This window comes from Phascolarctos cinereus, unplaced genomic scaffold (assembly GCF_003287225.1).
Source record: "Phascolarctos cinereus isolate Bilbo 61053 unplaced genomic scaffold, phaCin_HiC Scaffold_3;HRSCAF=262, whole genome shotgun sequence".
NCBI classification, from domain to species: domain Eukaryota; kingdom Metazoa; phylum Chordata; class Mammalia; order Diprotodontia; family Phascolarctidae; genus Phascolarctos; species Phascolarctos cinereus.
In genome coordinates this window covers 24,576,639-24,587,338 of record NW_027555736.1, presented here as the reverse complement: position 1 = coordinate 24,587,338, position 10,700 = coordinate 24,576,639, and positions in this window count along the sequence as shown.

The following is a 10,700-nucleotide window of genomic DNA, read 5'->3' as shown; positions in this document are numbered from 1 at the left end:
GAATGGACAAGACTGGTATGGGGGAGGTGGACGAATCTGGGACATCCTGAGCAATGCCCAGTGAAAACACCCAGGTGACCTCAATACGGAGGGAGACTAGTGACGCTGGGAGAGGGGGGATGGAGGAGACCCTCTGGAATGGGACTCCAAGAAGAGAAAGGAATGGACTTGCTGATCACTTATTCTAACTAATTTTTCCAGCTAGTCAGTTGATTCCTTTTTTTTCTTTTAAATTTTATTTATTTATTTTTAGTTTCCAACATTCATTTTTTTTTAACTTTTTTTTTTTGGCTAGTAAGTGTTATGTGTCTGAGGCTGGATTTGAATTCAGATCCTCCTGAATCCAGGGCCGGTGCTCTATCCACTGTACCACCTAGCTGCCCCCCCCACATTCATTTCTACAAGAGTTTGAACTCTAAATTTTCTCCCCTTTCCTCTCTGCTCCCTCCTTACCCAGACAGTGTGCAGTCTGATATAGGTTATACATGTTCTGTTGATTTTTCTGCAAGAGGCCTGTCAGTGATCTCAGCACTGTCTTCATCGGCACCCTCGAGCAAAGCCTATTGGCCCAGCCTATGAATCAAAATAGCAAAGGATGAGTGAGGCTGGTCCCTGACCTCATGGAGCTTGGAGTCAGGTTTGGCATCGTCCTGCACACTCTGCGGTTTGAACAACAGGGGAAAAGACCACCCCACCTGGATGCGTCCTTGTGCTGTCCGCACCTTAACGGGCCGTTGTTCATTTGACCGGTGAGTGTCTGGGAGCGTCTAAGCTTTTCTTCTGTGAAGTGAGTGGGTAGGACCTGATGATTTCCAAGAGGCAGGTGGGGGATGGTGACAGGGTGGGTATTCAGCTCCAACATTTGTCGTCCCTGAGGAAATGACAGTTATGTCCTGCACTTGGAATCCAAGTGTTTCTGGAAGGCGACCCAAATTCACGTCTTCTCCCCACTTCCATTTGTACCTTCTGTGCACTTGTTGGCTGATGCTGTTTACAGTCAGACACAATTAAGCCAAAATAAGTTAGTCTTGATTGCATAGAAATTATATAAGCCGTAGTCAAATTTCTATGGTCCAAATTAAAGAGCATCATCGAAATTAGCATAAGCCTATAGGAACGCCATTAAGAGACTTTAAAGCCTGACTCTGGTAATAATGGTATTAACTTACTGAAATTTAATGGTACTCATTCAAAAATCAACATGCAGCCCAACCTGCTTCAAACTAACAACAAAACTCACAAAACCGAAAGCCTTTGTACCCCAATTATGGAGAAAAACATTCATTCTTTCTCTTTTCATCTTTCCTTTTCCATCTCCCCTCTTCCTTTCTAGTCTTCTTCTAGCTTTTCCTTTCTTCCTCTCTCCTTCTCCTTCTCCGTCTCCTCCTTCTCCTTCTCCTCCTTCTCCTCCTCCTCCTCCTTCTCCTCCTCCTCCTCCTTCTCCTCCTCCTCCTTCTCTTCTCCTCCTTCTCCTCCTTCTCCTTCTCCTTCTCCTCCTTCTCCTCCTTCTTCTCCTCCTTCTCCTCCTTCTCCTTCTCCTTCTCCTTCTCCTTCTCCTTCTCCTTCTCCTTCTCCTTCTCCTTCTCCTTCTCCTTCTCCTTCTCCTTCTCCTTCTCCTTCTCCTTCTCCTTCTCCTTCTCCTTCTTCTTCTTCTTCTTCTTCTTCTTCTTCTTCTTCTTCTTCTTCTTCTTCTTCTTCTTCTTCTCCTTCTTCTTCTCCTTCTTCTCCTCCTTCTCCTCCTCCTTCTCCTCCTCCTCAGCTCAAGTACCATCTCCTAAACAACTAGGTGGTGCCACAGTACACAGAGTGCTGGATTCCTGGAGTCAGGAAGACCTGAGTTCAAGATACTCACTAGCTGTATGATCCTGGGCAAGTCATTTGACCTTTGCCTCAGTTTTTCATCTGTAAAATGAGGATAATAACAGTATCTACCCCAGAGGGTTGTTCAAATAAGATATTTGTAAAGTGCCTAGCACAGGTCCTAGAACATATATAAAAAAGCATTCCCTTCACCTGCACAAGGCCTTTCTTTTTACCTCGTTACTTTATTTATTTATTTGGGCTAGGCATTGGAGTTAAGTGACTTGCCCAAGGTCACACAGCTAGTAAGTGTTAAGTGTTGGAAGCTGGATTTGAACTCAGGTCCTCCTGAATCCAGGGCTGGTGCTCTATCCACTGCACCACCTAGCTGCCCCACAAGGCCTTTCTTGATGCTGTCCCCCAATTACTTTGTCTGTACTTCATTTATATTTGCATTTACATATGTCTCTGTGTACTTGTAATCTTCCCCAATGGAATGTAAGCTCCTTGAGGACAGGGACTCTCCCAGAACAATGAATACTAAAGGGGTGGTTGCTGTTGAATGAATGACAACGTGAATGAGGACGCTCTGATGTGGAGATGAAGTATGGGGCGACCTTATGACTATTCCTGCAGAGTGGTCCTAAAGTCAACTTGCTGGTGCTTTGGTAAGGATAAACTCAAAGATCACCCTGAGAATGACTGCAGATGCAGCGAATCGCCATCTCTGACACAGTGCTGATAGTCCAGGTAAAGAGATGGATGCCAACCCATATTGAGGACTTGGGATTACATCTGACTGAAACTCCCCGTGTGGCAACTCCCTCCATCAAGGAAGGCCAGTAGAAACTCATCTATAGCTTAGAGTCTTGGGAAGTTGCCAGGAGCTCAGAGAAAGCTCAGTGGAGAACATATAAGAGAAGACACGTTTCCTCTAAAGAGATAAATAACATTTCTAGTGGGGGAGCAGACCTATGATTTATTCTTTGTGAGAAATGCTCACTGTAGAAATCACCTCCACCCATCCATATTGGCCACTTGTCTGCAACTTACAGTTTTAGAGAAACATCTAGGACACAGAGAGGTCCCACAGCCACTAAACGGCAGAGGTGGTAGTGGAGACCGAGTCTTACTTGACCATCACGACTGAAAAGTCGTGTAATTATTCTCCCCAATTCACAGATAAGAAAATCGAAGCACAGAGAGCTCAAGTGGTATTTACCTAGATCTCAAATTCACTAAATGGAGGAACAAGAACTCAAACCCAGATCTTTTTATTCTAAAGGGTGTGGAACCTTCCGGCCTCTAGGCCACATGGGGCCTTCTAGGTCCTCAGGTGTGGCACTTTGATGGAATTCAAACTTCACAGAACAAATCCCCTTCATAAAAGGATTTGTTCTGTAAGACTTGGACTCAGTCAAAAGGCCTCACCCGAGGACCTGGAGGGCTACATGTGGCCTCGAGGCCATAGGTTCCCCATCCCTGTACCTAAACCTGTTGGTCTAACCACTCAACCACATTGACTGGGAATCAATTTAACATTTTTAACAAGATAGAGGGACTGTCTTGTTTGCTTTTATATGTATCCCAGTAAGTACTTTAGAAACACTTCTTTCAGAGCAGCTAGGTGGTACAGTGGATAGAGCACCAGCCCTGGAGTCAGAAGGACTTGAGTTCAAATCTGGCCTCAGACACATAACACTTACTAGCTGTGTGACCCTGGGCAAGTCACTTAATCCCCATTGCCCAACCAAAAGACAGAAAAAGAAATGCTTCTGTCTCTCTCTCTCCCTCTCTCTCTTCTCTCCATCCTTCTTACTCTCTCCCTTTTCTCTCTCTACCTCCTCTCTCTCTTCTCCTTTCTTTTCTCTGTCTTCCACTCTCTTTCCCTCTCCACCTTCCTATCCTTTATTCTTTATCTATACAGCATCTACTTATTGATGACATTGTCACATTCTGGTCCCTATCAGAGTTGGGCTGGCCACACCTTGTCTAGAGCAAACTTCTGATCTCTGGCTGCCCCCAAAGACAGTCTAACGGTCTTAGGAGTCATTATCCACTAGTCAGTGTCAGCCTCGGGGAAATGAGCTGAGATCATATCTAAACTTCCACCGATGACCCACACTCGCACAAATGGACAGACGGCTCCAAGCTGCCACTCCTGCAGAGGGACAAGTTCAGGATTCCCTTTGACAAAGGGACGAGGCCACCGGAGATAAACCAAATGAAAATGTGTGATCTGGTAAAGTACAAGGGTGGTGTCCGTGCACCGCTGCAAGAATAAAGACGACTCCAGCTGTGGCTGACCACAAGTCATCAGTGTGGCCCAGCAGCGAGGGACGGCTGTAATAACCATGAGGCATCCTCACATCACAGCCTCCGGCTAATATTCCCAGGAAAGGACTTTACAACTACAGAGGGATGGAGAAAATCCGACCCAATCTTGTCCAGTAAGCATGTATTAAGGATCTATTATGTGCAAAGTGCTTCTCACCTCTGTTCAGACCCACAAAAAGGAAGAGAGACTGTCTTTCTTTCTCATCTGGCCCCCTTCATCCTGTCATTTATTTACCCAACAAGGATTTGTTAAGTTTCTACTATGTGCTAGTCCCTGGGCTAGGCTCTGTGGGTCTGGAAACAAACCAAAAACAATCTTTGTCTTCAAGTAGTTTATGTTGTCCTTGTGGGGTGGGGAAGGAACAGCAAGAAGGCAGATAAGGAAATAAAAACTATACACAAAGTCCAATATTAGGGAGAGGGATGAGGACCCAAACTATGGTAGCCAAGGGCCTGAAGAAACGCTCCCTCCCCTGAATGTTGGGGTGGGCTCTTGGGGAAGTTTTATAAAGGACACAGACAGAGTGCCATGGGATGATAAGGCATGGAGGGCTGGTGCCACTGGAGGGAGGACCCCTTCGTTGAGATCACAGACCCGTCCATGTAGTAAAGTCATATGAACATTGTCCTTTGATGTTCCTTGGGCAGCCACCCACCTTGTCCTCTCTGAGTCTGATCTGGTCTGATGCTCTAAGGTATCCTCCCTCCTTATTCCATCCACTCTGGGGTCAACAACTGGCACAGGATTATGTGAAACCTCAGGATATCTCTCAGAAGAAGCAGAGGGGTTCCCAGAGCCAAACAGGTTAGTGAATTTGTGGAAAAGACCTTAGAATTCACTTGTCTGGTCCCCCTCGTTGTACAGATCGGAGAACTCAGGGTCCACAGTTGATGGATATTTCCTGCCTTAGATTCTTGGAGGACCTACGGAGAGCCGATGGCATTGGGGAGGGCCAAAGGTGGTCTAGGGATTCCATGGTTGTGATAAATGTAAGCCTAGAGGGGAGATTCATGTCGATCTTTCTTCTCTCTTGAAAGAATGGTCTCTGTAGACCAAGTGAGGTTAACCTATGCTGTTATTCGAGTAATTAATTATATTTAAAAACAAACTTTATAATTTCATGAAGCTGAAAGTAGCCAAGTTCCTGGGGTATTTCTGATTGTGTGCCTACAAGGCTGTTGATTGAAATTGCTGTATTATCCAGGAGTGGCCACACGCCAATACCCAACTCCTGAGCGCAACCACACTTCAGGCAGGCACACATTCTAGCTATTCGAGCTCATTCAAATGGGAACCTGACCCCGGGGACAGGATTGTTATTAACACCTGGAGTTGTAGATGAGCCAAATCCCAAAGCCCCAAGACTTCTTGCCCCCAAACCCTCCATAGACATCCAGGAGCTGTCTGTGTACACACACACACACACACACACACACACACACGCACACACACACACACACACACACACACACACACTCACTCACCCTTAGAGTCAACAAAACAAAGATGATGGTGAGAGGGAACGAATGGGAGGGGGGAATGGCTATGGATAAAATACCTTGCTCATTAATAATGGCTGCAATTCTAAAGCTCTTTCTTCATAACAATCCCCTCCCCCAAATTTCACAGATGAGTAAACTGAGGCTCAGATAAGTTAGATGGACTGCCCATGGTCACCCTGCTTGGATGTGTCAGGGCCTAGATCAGAACTCACTTTCTTCAGCCCTAGGTCTGGAGTCTTTCTAGGCCACCCTGCTTGGAACATGAACTGCTAATTGCCTCTGTCTTGGAGTTTAATGATCCACATTCACTTGGTCCCAGAAAGCTTCCAGAAGCCCCTTGACCGTTTATTCCTAGACCTTAGGGGCAACTAGGTGGTGTAGTGGAAAGAGTGCCATGCCTGGAGTCAGGAAGATCTGAGTTCAAATCTAGCTTCAGACACTTACTAGCTGTGTGACCCTAAGCAAGTCACTTAACCCTGTTTGCCTCAGTTTCCTCATCGGTCAAATGAGCTGAAGAAGGAAATGGCAAACCTCTCCAGTATCTCTGCCAAGAAAACCCCAAATGAGGTCATACACAACTGAATAACAAAGCAATTTTTACATTTCAAAATACAATAGCCCTTTGAGGAAAGTAGAACTAGTACCATTACCTCCATTTTAAAGATTGAAAGACTGAGCCCAAGATGGGTTAATCGTCTTGTCCAGGGTTACTTCTTATACCAGGCTGCCTCATTGACTTTTTCTGACTCAGAAGGCTACTGTCCAAATTCTCTACTCCTCTGCTTAGTAGCTGTGGGATCTTGAAGGGATGATTGGTTTCTTTATCTGTAAAATAGAGACAAATACATGTGATCTTAGTTTCCTGATCCTTGGTCACATGTTCCTTAGCCATTCTTACAGAGAATGCAAGGCCTACCTTGCTCACCAACCAGTCAACAAACATTTATTAAACACCTGCCCAATAGGGAAGGTGATTTATAAATCTCAAAGCATTGGAGAAATGTGGGCTATTAGTATTAAGGCTTCATCACACTCTCCTTAAAACCTCAGGCCTTTTCCTCATCATCCCCTACCTACTCAGCCACAGGCCTGCTTCCTCCCCCATGGCAGAATCTCTTTCCTCTTTCTCCTACTGTAGAGATCAGTTCCATCAGATTCAGTGCTCGGGGTCTCTGGGCCCTCCCAAGGGGGCATATGTGAAGTGTGTGATCAGCATGGCAGGCTTCCTTATCAACCACAGTTATGAGAAAAGATGTCTTGGTGGTCAGGTGATAGCACCCCCCATCACCCTGGGTGTATTTCCTATGTATCCACGTAAGGGTCTATCTCATCACAGACCAGGCTGCAGATAATAATGAGGAGCTAAGTTCATAGTAAAAGGGAGCCATGTCCGATGATCCTTTTATGAGGTGCCTGAAATGAAGAAGGGAGCATCTGGTAGGGTGAAGAATGACAAGGTCATCCTTAAAAGTTAGTTTTCAGCAAGTATAGGAGAGACCCAGCACCTTACAGGACAAGCAGGAATGTCATGGAGGTGGAGAGATGATGGCTGCAGGAAGCCACGGGGAGAGGAGCGGAAGGGCGCTCAGCCAGGGGGGGCAAAGCTGCTTGGGAGGATCTGGTGGAAGGCATGGCCTAACAGCAGCTGTGTTGCTAAACCCCCGCCCCAGTAATCATGTATGTGATTTGCCCCTCTCAGCTTTTTTATGAGAGTCTGATGTCTGAGATGTGGGGCAAAATTTCATCATTTTATTTTGTATAAACAGCATTAACCACTAGCAATTGATAGTTTTTCCTCATTGGGATTCCAGTTGGAGGAAGCAGTTGAAGGGAGAATCATCCTCAAAGAAGAGCTAGAAGGGGACATTCCATATTGAGGTATTTTGCCAGAAGTCGTGTAAGGCCGAGGGCTCTAATACACTAGAGGAAACCCATCCAGACAAAGAATCAGGAACAGGCAGAGGGGCAAAGGGGAGCAACCTGGATCCCTCTCAACACGGCCACACCCATATTTATAGAAAGCCACTTTCTCCATAGAACGGAAGCTCCTCCAGGGCAGCGACTGTCTAATTTTTGTCTTTTTATCCCCACTACCTAGCTCAGTGCCTGGCAAGTGGTAGTCACTTAATAAATGTTAATTGATAGATTGATTGCAGCAAGGGTGAAGACTAGAAGCTGGGGATCTGGGTCTTGGGGCTTAATGGGTAATTCAGGTAAGGGAGTTTTGATTAGCGGAATGGTTTGAGGTGGCCTTATTGGGTAACTTTGGTGAGTGTACTTTCCCTGCTATTGCTAAGTAAATCTCCTTTGTCAACTGTTGAATGACTTACCAGTGTCTCATTCTGTCCCAATATTGAACCTAAACTACCTGGCGACCAGCCTGAGTCGGGTCATGGAGATAAGACTTTACCGAATTGCCAAAGGGTGCCATGGTACAAAAAAGGGTTAAGCAGCCTGTCCTGAGAGGTGCAACTTTCTATAGAAGGAGGATGGAGGTCCTTGTTAAGTAGAATGAGAAGGGTGTTGAGTTGGCCTGAGCAGAACTAGACAGACCTCATCCGTCTGAGAGCAGTGGGTAGCACCCCAGGGCTTAATAACCCTATGCCAAGTGAATGCATTGTGTGGAGATGAAAACAGCTGTACCAGAACTGAGTAAGGTAGAATTCTGGGGCCAGAATGCAGATCTCTGAATTCTATTGATTCTGAAAACTGAGTAGGCCCACAGATGAAACAGGTGGTAACCAAAGCAACTTTCAGGATAAGAATCGATGAGGGTGAAGATCTGAATAATGGCAACTCCTGTGCTCTGTTTGGCATTCAAATCCTTCATCACCTAGCCCCCTCCTGCCTTTCTGGTCTTCTTACTCTTATTCCCAACGTGTACTCTCTGATCCAGCAACACACCTTCGGTCAACTCGATATTCTGTCTGGGGGTTGGGGGGAGAACTACCTCTGGCTGCTCCCCTCCCCCACCCCATCATCTCCCTCCTCCACTCTAACTACTGAGCTCCCTGGCTTCCTTTAAGTGCCAACTAAAATCCTACCTTCTACTGGAAGCCTTCCCCCATCCCTCTTAATTCTAGTGCCTTCCGTCTGTAACTTATTTATCCCATATATAGCTTGTTTTGTAAGCTCCTTGAAGGCAGGGCGTGTCGTTTGCATCTTTTTGGATCCCTAGAGCTTCACACAGTGACTGGCAAGTTGTTGTTCAGTTACGTCCAGTTCTTTGTGATCCCTTATAGGGTTTTCTTGGCAAAGATGCTGGGATGTCTGTCTTTTCCTTCTCCAGTGGATTAAGGCAAACAGATTAAGTGACTTGCATTAGTATGTGCCTAATGTGTGTTTGTAGATTGATTGAGCCTGTGAAAACCCTCAAAGCAACAATCTTATAAAGCAATGGACAGTTTTTTTCTCACCCCTCAGAAAATTGAGAGAATGACAAAGCGCTCACAGAAGACCATAAACATAGAAAACATGTAAAGGGACTCCCCATAGCCCAGAAACAACCAACACAATTCTCTCTCTGTCTCTGTGTGTGTGTGTGTGTGTGTGTGTGTGTCTGTCTGTCTCTCTCTCTTTGTGTGTGTCTCTCTCTGTCTCTCTGTCTCTGCCTCTCAGTCTTTCTGTGTGTCTGTGTGTGTGTGTCTGTCTGCCTGTCTGTGTGTCTGTCTCTCTCTGTCTCTCAGTCTTTCTGTGTGTCTGTCTCTCTCTTTCTCTGTCTTTGTGTGTGTGTCTGTCTGTTTCTTTCTCTCTGTGTCTCTGTGTGTGTCTCTGTCTGCTTGTCTGTCTGCCTGTGTCTGTCTCTGTGTGTGTGTGTGTCTCTCTGTCTCTCTCTCTCTGTCTCTCAGTCTTTTTGTGTGTCTGTGTGTGTGTCTCTCTCTCTCTGTCTTTCTCGATCTCTCATGTTCCAACAGGTTCCTAGAGTCCTCCATACTGAACACAATGTGGGCTCTCCCAAGAAGGCGAATGCATTTCGTAGCTGTTGGATGGTCAACCCCCTTCCCTTTGGATTGATCTGTCTTAATGACTCACAGAAGCACTGGCAAGCAAAGACAAGAACTTTCCGTCCTCTCTCCCCTCCCCCATTTCATGGCTTTAGTTCTTTATTGTCTAAATACACTTTCTGGCTGAAATCTGATAGCATCTCCATCCTTTCCAGATCAGTCCCTGAGCTTCAGTACTTCATCTGAATGGGTGTTTTAGATTGCTAGTCAAAAGAGTAAAAAAGTTTCTTAATGTTCTTGGGCCTCTTTACAAGAAAGATGCTAAGACAACATGAGGTAGATCATTGTTAAGGTAGAATTAGAACTTCTTATACTAATGAAGATCTTTGGAATTGCAAGAATTGGTGTAAATGTATGCAGATGACTCCTTCCTTCCTTTTGTGGAGGAAAGCACAACAGATCTAGTGGTTGAGAGACTTGGGTTCTAAACACAGGTCTTCCACTTAATTAGAGTCCTCCAGACTCAGCCCCACTCTATAGTTGGGACTCCCACAAGAAGGGGAACACACTTTGAGTAGCTGAATGGACAATTCCCTGCCTTTTGGACTTGTGTTTCCTAAAGTAGTGGACAGCAAAGCCAAGGTCTTTCCAATGTCTCTCTCACCACTCCCATCCCTCCACTCTCCCCTTCCCATCCCAGGCCCCGGCTGTATGATTCCAGGCAATCTGTCTTACCTCTACGGGACTCAGTTTTCCTATTTGTAATATGTCTTTTCCAGTTCAAACATTCAACTATATGAATCTAGTAGACCCATTCTCTGTAAAATTCCACATACTTGGACTTATAAGATCTTAAAAATAAGAGGTAATCAAACTAGATTCTCTTATTAGCTTTGTTATGGGAATGGCTTGCTAAAGCAAGAGTTTCTGAATAAATGATCCAGCTGAATTTTGACCATAGCAAAACTTTGAAGCAGAGATTTAGATTGAATCTGTACAGTACTGTAATGAACAGGTGAAAAACAGAAAATCTGATTAATTATCTGAGTAATTAATTACCATGCTTTTCTGTACTTCTGCATTTCTCCCCTATTTCCAAACATCGGGCAGATCTGA